The following is a 10,886-nucleotide window of genomic DNA, read 5'->3' on the forward strand; positions in this document are numbered from 1 at the left end:
ATGCACAGGAAAAAGTTGCCTTGCTTCAAGAATATTTAAAATGAAGATTTTCTTGAGCCCAGAAAAAAATTTCATAGGACAAGAAAGAGTTAAGTTAACGGTGCTCGAAGCTCGATGCTCGATGCTTGGTGTTTCAGTGTTTCAGTGTTTGGTGTTGTACAGTAGCGTCTGTTTTTGACAGATATACACACATAAATTTAAATGTATTTTCTAAACATTCATTTTCTTTAGTCAAATTTTCATTTATAATTTTCATTGTTGTATAAAATATATTATTGTATAATATTGTTTGATATATAACTTTTGTATTTTCTTAAGGGTTATAAATTAAATACAACAACACCCCCTTCTTATCCTAACCTCCCTCTTCTTTACCGTCCCTTTACAGTCTCTAATAATAAACATTGTGAACTTTTTTTTTTCTATTCATCATTTTCTTCTAAGAAAATTTAATTAATTTTGTTTTTAGTATACATTTATTTTGAATAACTAAGGTTATACTTACAGTCAGTCATTATTAAATTTGTACAAAAAGTATTACAGTCATATTCAAAAGCAATGGAGTGAATTCTATAGAAATCCTCAGATTCATCGCGTCTGATTCAGTGGGTGGAGGTGTATCATAAGCAGGGTGCTACTCACAAAGGGCGTCAAGAGAGAATAATTTTTTTTGCTTTGGAACGTATATTCAAATCAATGCCCAATACTAAAAACTAAAAGTAAATCAGATTGGTTTACTCTCTCCTACAAATCAAAGCCAGTGTTCATCAAAAAAATACTGCGAACGCCGTGTAAAGAATACAGCATGTGTTTAAAGAAGTTGAAATTTTAAATAAATGTTTGAGAAGCACTGTTTTAAAATAAATGAATATAATATTGACAGTATAGCGAAGTAACATAATACTCAGTTTAAGTTAAATTTCTCAATATTTAATTAAAGCAATTTGTAAAGCTGCATTTGGATGCTAGTATTGGTGTTCAAAAGCTCTGCCAGTACCTACAAGCTTTAGTACAATACTACTCAGCACTAGCATCATACTATGCTACTGGCATAGGCGCCTTTACACTCTTTTTATCTGTAATAACCGGGAAGAAGTTGGAAGATAAACGAGAAAATCGGGAGATAGTAAATGCATTTTAATTATATCACAGAATTATATTCAAATCATTTAAAATAAAATTTGCTCAGAACTCTCAAATTTATCAGAATATCAAACAAATAAACAAATGGACTTTTTATTTACTGTATTTATTTCTTTAAATTCCGAACAAATCTAGAGAAGTGGTAATGGGCACTCTATATCCATTTCGTCAGTGAAAAGAGACGCCAAAAATCTCAAAATCCTGATTTATTTTATTTCGTTTTTTATATTGTTCTGGCGTTCAGTTCAAATAACGTGCATCTAGAAAACATCCCGAAACTTTTAAAAACTAGGAAGAGGAAAATGTTCGATTTTATTCCTTGTCCAGACGCCCATGCCTACGGCGTTCACATATATATTGTGAGATGTTGACAGTGATAGAAAACTCCTAGAAATAGAATACACATGGAGATTACCTCATACCTTATATTTCTTGAAAAAGTCATTTTGTAGAAGGCTGATCGCCGTTTCAATGCTACCCATTTACGGATACTCTATTTGAAAATCAACATAATGAAAAACCTGATATGGTCACGAGAAAATTTAGTTCCTTCAGGGTTATGTTTATTAGGATACTGAATCCGAAGATAATACCCATTTCCTTCTATTACGCCAGATACTCTTGTAAAGTAAAAATCATTAAAAAAAGCAAAAAATCGGAAATTCGAATAACTGAGTTTCCAGAGGTGATACTAACCTAAATCCTGGTTGGTACTAGGAATGATGCAACCCATGAATGGTCAGTTTATTTTTTTTTTGTCTTTGGAAGAAATTTTGTTTGCTTGTCATTTTTTTCTTTTTTTAGATGCTTTCCCGAGCCCGTTTTAGCTTTTTATTATCTGATTCCCGCATGGGTCATCACAAACTAATCAGGTATCGTGATTTTTTGGGATTTGAACAATTGAAAATTTCCGAGACGTGCAGGTTCCCACTTGAGTCAACATCAACCCTGGAATAGTAATAGTTGGTCTCCGCCAATAGTAAAGCTTTGAAAATATTTTTATTTCTTTTAAAGAAAGTAAAAACAGACCTGGTGTTCTTTCTAGTGAGTTCGAACATAGAGTGTATCTGTTAGACGCTTTAGAAAATAGTAGATGTATCTTACCCATATAGGTGTAAATTAAATGTGGAGACGCTAAAGAAAGCAAACTGTAGGTACTGTGATGTGCTTTGAATGACAAATTATTTATTTTATCAACTTTAAATCAACTTTCTAGATATGGAGACTGATATCGAAAATATCGAAAATATTTCATGTGTCCATTCGTAGAACAAATGAGTACTTCATCACAGGGTTGACGTTAACCAAAAACTCGTATACACGTGTTCACTCGACCACGGTAAACGCATCGCCAAGCCGTAAAATCTCTGGGTATGTCAAACACACTGCTAATGCTAAGTAAACGACCCAATGTTCAAATTTTGGGCTCAAATGTCTGAACCGAAAATATCGCCTAAAGTCACTTTGTTTGATCAAGGTTTTGATTTCACAAATAATTTTCCGTAATATCCCAGAAACTCTTCGCTCGGCAAATTATATATTCGCTCGGCATATAAGATCTTTCTGTGCACAATTGTTAATGCAAAATTTGGATTTTGCTGGATGAAATTCATGCATAAACATTTAAAAAAGGATCTTTCGAGGAAAAAGTTGACATCTCAATTTGCCTTTTGTTTAAGGCTGCTCTGCATGAGGGAGAGTTAGGACAGTGTAGATTGGTGGGGGGTGAGGGGGGGATTGAATGAAATATATTTTATCACAAATAAAAGCATGCATTTCATTTGAAAACGATACGACTGGTCAAGTGTAGATTGTACGTCAACCATAACAAACACAACAATACTATTTGTTTGATCGACTGTACTGGGTAAAATGTCTTTCTTCAAAGTAAAATTAGTGTCGGAGTCGAAGAAGTCGGAGTTACTTGCTTGAAGTAAATTTTACTCAAACGCAAGACAATCGCTACTAACACATATATATATATATATATATATATATATATATATATATATATATATCAAAGTACCTACTTACAATTCAAATTACCATTCTATTCAAAATTTTTCCAGTTTTTCTTTAAATAATTTTCATCATGACATGTTTCACTTGTTTACCAAGTCCGAAAAATATCTTTTTACGCCATTTCTAGAAGAAAGCAAAAATTTGGTTAAAACATATCAATAAACTTCAGAACGCTTAAACTTTGAACGTGAGTTTACAATTACACGAGTGTCTAATGCAGGCGTCCTTATGAAAGCACGCTGGTCCACCGTAAAACGTGTGTTATGTGGAAAATTACATTAAACATTCGTGTTTTCATAAATAAGCATAAAGCCTCCATTCACAGACTATTTCCGTTATCCTCATATCCCTTAACTCGAAAAATTTAAATTTAACTTGAGTCTCGAAGGATTGATTGAGTTCTTTCGTGGTGATTATACGACTTCTGCTAACTTCTATATTGCTAATTTCGTAAATGTGTCCTTCTTATTATGAGTAAAACAAGTCAGGATAATAGGTATATACAGTAGGCTCTTGATAATCCCAATTCTCGATAATCTGATATATTGATTATGATAATATTGCTTGAATATTATTGACCGATTGAGACCGTGTAGTCTGAGAGAAGGAAAGATATTTTGACTGACTGACCGTGTTAATTTTGGAACACATAGTAATTGATATAACTGTCTGAACGATGTGTATAAATATTTCTTGTATTTATTTCTTCGCATATAAGAACGAAACGAAACACACCGGCGCGGCGCGGCATGGCATTGCAAAGTTGAGTTGTTAGCTGAAGAATATATTATGAGACAAGCAGCAAAAAGTTGTGTATGTTTGTATGACACCATCGTTCACCATACTCTGATCAAGTGGAGTCAGGAGTGTGGAATACGGTACACGGTACACGGTACACGTTACACGGTATACCATATAGTACTGAGTACATTACACGTACAAAGTACACGGTGACGATACTCTAACTCACAACTCAGAGCTCCTCAAGTCGATGTGATATGTTTTAAGTAAACTAACTCTATTTTATAAAAACTACAATCAAAACCGGTTATAGCGACCAAAGATCCCGACCGGATCCTTATATATAGAATTATATGAATATATCGGCATTAACTACATTGGTTATAAGGACATATCGACTATAGCCACCATATTCATTGAATTTATTGCATGTTCAAACATATACTAGTCCCCCGACCCTCAAGTTTTCAAAATTGATTTACATTTAGTCCAACTTGACATACAAAAATTAATCCTTTTCGTACATTATTAAACATAATTAATACATCAAATAAATCTTTAATTAGATCTGCAACCTCTTGGCTAGAATTATTATTTCTCTAAATTTGATCAAGAGATTCCAGAAATCGTGCAGCAAAATCCCAGAATTACAAATAAGTTAGTAACAAAATGAACTGAACAGAATATGACTTAAAATAAAGTGAATAATGTTTAAAATAGTATATTTGATCATTATAGATGATTGGTTACTATAACTGATATGTATTCTTAGTTTGAATGTAATAAATGCTTGGTCGCTATAACCGATTTTGATTGTATAGTAAGTTAGTTTTAGTATGAAGAACACATAACAGTAACACAGTCACAGCATAAAGTCACAGTCACAGCTCACACTGACATATTCATAGTCACTCACAGTCACAATTCACAAATAGTGAAGTCACAGCTACAGCTACAGCTAAGTCTAAATAACAAATATAAAAAAAAAACTCTTATATTTCGTTTTAATAATAAATATCACTCACAACCGTAAAATTTATTTTATATTAAATATTTATAAAGTTCTGTAGAATAAATTTATTTTACTATTATTCATACTATCCATCTATACATTCATATCCTATATTCTATATTCTTCATTCTATTCTACCTACTTCTAGTTTTGTTATTTGGCTTCCTTCTAATTTTATTTTAATTCTAAAATGAAAAAAAAAAAACATTTTCTTGGCTCAACTATATTAAAGGAAAAAGAAAAAATTAGAGAAGACAAAAAAATTCTTACGCCAAGAAATTTTTCTTGTTACAAATATTTTTTGTTTTCCTCTAAAGCTTTGGACATCTTTTATTTTAAATTACTTCAAGAACATTACTTCAAGAGAAAGTACGATATTTTAATTCGGTTATATAATTATATTTCCTGACTTTCCGAAACTTCGAGGTGGAAATGTTATCTCGTTTTATTAATTTTTATTAATACTTTTTTTTATTATTTTTTGTTTGAGAAAAATGACCTTCCGCCAATATATAATTTTTTTTTGTCAGTTTCTGTCAGTGACTAATTCAAGCAAATCATAAAAAAATTTGAAACTTTAATAATTGTATGATTTAATAAGTAATATTGTAGGATTCTGACTTGACCTTTCATGTTCAAAAATTATCCAATGCGACTATAAGAACGAATCTGATATTTGGAGAAATTAGCAAAGGCAATATTTTACATATTTATTAAATCCTAATCATTAAACGTACTTTTTAAAGAAAATGAGTTTTGATTGGTATAATTTTCTTTACAGGAAAATATTTGTCACTTTTTATCTAATAAACATTAGTTTATATTATAGGATTTCTATGTTAAAAACTCAAACAACTGAAACAGTCGATTTCATTTTTTGTTCGTTCTTTGTCCTAACCACGAAACGTAAAGATAGGTTCAAAATTTTGATTTCGAAAATCGGACCCATTACAATAACTTCCTATAGTGGGAAGGGATATTGCTAAGAAAATGTGAGAAATTGTAAGTCCAGTACAGTAAGTGATAAACTTGTGGAGGTTTCACTGTACTTTATAATTTGAAGTGAAATAAAATTGAATGTAAAACAAAGACAACTTTACCTTATAGTAAGGAACAACGCCAAGCAATATAATTGAATGTACGATTTTTCTTAGGGATGGAAAGACGTGAAAAGAAAGCCAAAGAGAAGGCGGCATTCGTTTCGAACACAAACAACGTTGAATGGTTGAACCTTGATACGATGAAGATGGCTGTTATAATAGAATCGAAGCATTCACTTTCTTACGAATAAAGAAAGCACAGGCAACACTCTGCTTGCTACTAATGTAAGAATAAGAAGGTGTACCTTACGTAAGGTGTGGGTTTGGGTGTTAAAGGTGGTGTGATTACACTACATACCTTCCTTCATATGATGAATATTATGATGCCTTCTTCACATGTACACACATAGCACATTGCTAGTGTAGTGAGTGTAGTGTAGTGTACATATAGCTCCCACCCCCAACACCCAACATTCCACCATACTCATACCTCAAACACCAGCTCATAATATTTCTTGCCGAGTTTTCGTTCTCTAAGATGTAATTTTAACAAACTCATTTATCTTAGTCCTTTGAAATATATATATAATAAAATAGTATACAGGAACTGTGATGTAACAAACGCGAACATCCCTCAGTTACCTCACACCCTTATCAAAAAATATTCAACCCCTACGAACACGTATACATTTGCAAAATTTTACAGAGCGAATTCGCGCGCCATATCGCGCACTATGTATGATTGTATGTATGTATGAAGGAGGTCGCACAACACTCCAACTCGTAGATGAGGTAGCTCAAACTCGTGTAGTCGTATCGTATGTATACGACCCACACTCTAGTTCTGATCGAGCCCAATTATATGAAACAGCCCAACCACTGAACCAATTTATGTATGTAAGTTTATTTCATTCTATTATATTATTTTCTTCAAAACATTTTCCTTGCTTGAAAACTTTATCATAAATTTTCCCGTTATTTCGTTAAAACTTCGCTAAAATTTCTATATATTCGTTTCTATTAACTGTATGTATAGCGTATAGCTCGTATAGCTTGTATGTTCTTATGTTCTTCTAAGTAGAACTATGACGTATAACGAAATAAGCGAAATGAATTTAAACATTATTATTTGTCATAAGCCACAAATTTTTAACTTTCTGATGCAAAGCTCTTGTATTCATTCCGAGAATTTTCATCCAAAACATCACATAACACATATTTACATCCATTCATAATGCTTTATTATATTGCAATTTGAAAAACAATTGACTGAGATAATTGTTGAAATACGCTGTATAGAAAGTGTTAAATGTCAGTGTGTGCATTATTTTTAATAAATTACAATTTTAATTTAAAGTTGGAAGTATTTTATAAAAATTTTTTCATTTTTCGAGAATCTTTTACAAATCCTCTACTTGAAGCTACCTTCAAATTTTCAACCTACTATTCATCATAGTTTTGGAGAAAATGAAAACGAAAATTTTGTCCCAGTTTGAACCCTTTATGATGATTACGAAAAAATGTTTCAAACAAAAGTTGTTTATTTTTAATAAAGAACAATTTTTATATTTAAAATTTTGTTCGATTTTAACGATTTCAAGATGGGTCCTTCGAGCCCAATATCCAATTCAACAATGTTTCTCATTTATGAACTCACTTTATAAGAATTTTAGCATGATATATTTTTTCGTTTTTGAGTTTTAGTGGTCACAGATGGAACGAGAACGACCGAAAATAAACTACTCAGGTGATTTTGTGTAATCAATTTGGGACGAAAATTAGTATACCATGATATATATTTCATATATACAGGGTGTAAAAATATGAAGTGAAAGATTTTTTAATTTTGTAGGCGCCAACATTTACCTAAAAGTTTATTTGAATCAGAAAGGTATGAATCAGATGGGTACAGTTCATAGACATTCTACAGCTAGTGAGTGTCTTCTTCTGCTAGTGAGTGCTACGTTATATATAAATTCATAATTACTGTCTATTCTACATGAAAACTCATTTTCCTCACTTTATATTTTGAATTTGTATAAAACTGGTACTCGTTTCGTTTCGTTCTCGTATTCTCATTGCGCCTTCGCCTTCGCCTTCTCCTTCTCCTAGTCTTACTTTTCCACTATAAATTATTTCTATTTAAATTATACTAAGTTTACTCTTAATTCTTATTCTAGAGAGTTTATTTAAGAACATATTATGTACTGTACAAGCTACACGTTACACGCGTATACAACAGAGAACAGGGCGGGTGAACCTTCACCGAGGCGAGGGTGAGGCTTATAGAGGGCGCCATACTCTCATAACAACATTTGGGGATGAAAGAACACGAGTGGGTGCTTTTTAAATAACAGAAAAAGGAACGAGAACTTCTTATGTAATGTTTTAAATTTAAATATTATATAATCTTAAACATATACACAGAAAAAATGTTTTTTTTTTTTTTGGCTCGACAATATTAAATTTTTTTGAAATAAGAAAATATTTTTTGCTCCTAGAAATTTTTCTTGTCACAAGTACATTTCTTCTCGCTCCAAGAATATTTTTCGTTTTTTCTGTATTAAAAAATGTTTTTTAGACCCTCTGAAGCCGAGTATAAAAGATTATTTGGGGTAGCAAAGATCCAAAACAGTTCAAAAACTCAATTTATTAAAGCCGACGCGACAATAATTTGTTTCTGAACTATAGCCTAAAATCACTTCCAAACATTTTTATTGGCATAGAATTTAAGGCGGTTTCGAAAAAAAATTGAAACCGATTTTATGTTTTTTGAAAACAGGTTTTCCCCTTTTGGAAAAAAGTCTTAAGATATTGTATCAAGCACGTGAGATTATAAAATACTTTTTAAGAAATATTAGGTTTGTATTTTTAATCAATTATTCACGATTGAATTTAAGGGTTAAATTATAATGTTGAAAATTACCTTAAAATTTAATTTTCCTAATTTTCTAGTTTTGGAATTTTTGATTTTTCGACACAACATTTTGTGCAGAACGAATTTTCAATCACAAAAACTCACAACACAACAATCGACAATAATCTAAATTTTTGACTGTACGTCCACAAAATAAATTTTAATACTAAAACTAAAAATTAAAAAAAAACCTAAAAATTGAAAGAAAAAGTCGTTACAATTATATTTTTAAATAAATAAAATCCCCTTTTTATTAATATAAACCTTTTTTTTTAATAAAAATAGTTTAAAAGGGGTGAAACAGATATGAAGATGACCTTAAAGACCTCGGACACTGGTCAGTCGGGTTTTAAAGAAAGGGTCAGTCATGGGAATTGAAACTGGATTTTCGGGTTTATTTTTTAAATATTATTATTATTTTTTTTTTAGTGTTGGACAACAGTTCTGTTTAAATAATAATAAGATGTTCGTGATATAACTTTGTGAGAAATTTTTAAAAGTTATGACACTGAGACGACATCCGTTTCCATTGTTTATTGAAGAACGATAAACGGTGCTTTATGTCAATAAGTTTACCTGAATCGCTACTCTCAACCCTCAACCCTCAATTATCATAATTATTGTTTTAATTTTTAATTTGTATCATATTGTTTAATTTGTAACTTGAAACACACAATTCTGCTGGTAGCAGCTGATATCACACACATACCCTGTGTATATAAATATATTTATACCCTGTGTATATAACATATATCAGGGTATAATAGCTTTGATTCTAAGGAGCACAGCGTTCTATAGTTCGGGGATGGTTTAAAAATTTTGAAAACCCAAAAATTAAACTAAAGAAATCAAAATTTATTAATTTAGGCTTCTATGTTTTATAGTCAAGAAAAACAAATTATTAAGCTTTTTTCATATTCTATGTAATAGACCTTTTCATTTTAAAAATTGATTACCTTTTGTTTCGGACAGTTTGTTAAAAAACTAATGTAATAAAATGAATAACAAATATCTTGGGTCTTTGTCCAACTTATTACTGTGTGTCCGAAACAGTAATGAATCGTAATTGAAATGAAAAGGACAATTTCGGAATAATTAGATTCAATGCGGAATAATTTCAGAGACTGAACGGAATGCAAATGTTGTCAGATTCATAAAATATCTCTTTGGTGGTGGTGGTGATGGTGATGGTGATGGTGATGGTGGTGGTGGTGGTGGTGGTGGTGGTGGTGGTGGTGGTGGTGGTGGTGGGCCCGGTGTGGGTGTGGTGGGGCCGGTGTGGGTGTGGGTTGAGTTGGGTTTTTTTTCAATTTTATTGATCTGTATATATACAAATAAATTGCTGTGCGTTAGTCTCGCTAAAACTCAAAAACTGCTGGACCGATTTTCACAATTTTTGTTTGTTTTGTTCGCTATAGTTCAGAGATGGCTTAGAAAAAAAACTAAACAGAGCTGATATTAGAGTCATCGTAGAGTTACTCACAGAGCATGATAACCTGAACAAGTTCCAACATCAGATTGGAAAAGACTATCTCCCGCGTGTGACAGATGCGGAGAAAATTCAGAAGAAACATCGATCCACTTTCTCTGTTACTGCCCGGCGCTCATACAGCAGCGAAGGAAATGGTTTGGTTCGGCCATAGTCGAACCAGAAGAAATTAAGAAACTCAGCGCTAAGCAAATCCTGGGTTTCAGTACATCAGTTGGTATATAATAGCCACTGAAAAGCGTAGCGGGGATAGAGTGATCACATTATTTTTCATAAACATTGGTTTGGCTGTTGATTTAGGAGCTTGCTCCAGGACTGCCAGATGGAATAATTGGATACAAAAAAGGAATAATTTTGTAATTCTCTGTATTCAGCTAGTATTTAATAAATAAAGTATTTGATAAAATGAATAAAAAATGAATTACATAACATAAGTTGTTGAAACTAGTTTATTATTTTGATATAAAAATCATACTAAATCAACTAAAACAGGTAAATAAACCAAATTAAAAGTAAAGATTT

Source organism: Chrysoperla carnea, chromosome X (assembly GCF_905475395.1).
Source record: "Chrysoperla carnea chromosome X, inChrCarn1.1, whole genome shotgun sequence".
NCBI classification, from domain to species: domain Eukaryota; kingdom Metazoa; phylum Arthropoda; class Insecta; order Neuroptera; family Chrysopidae; genus Chrysoperla; species Chrysoperla carnea.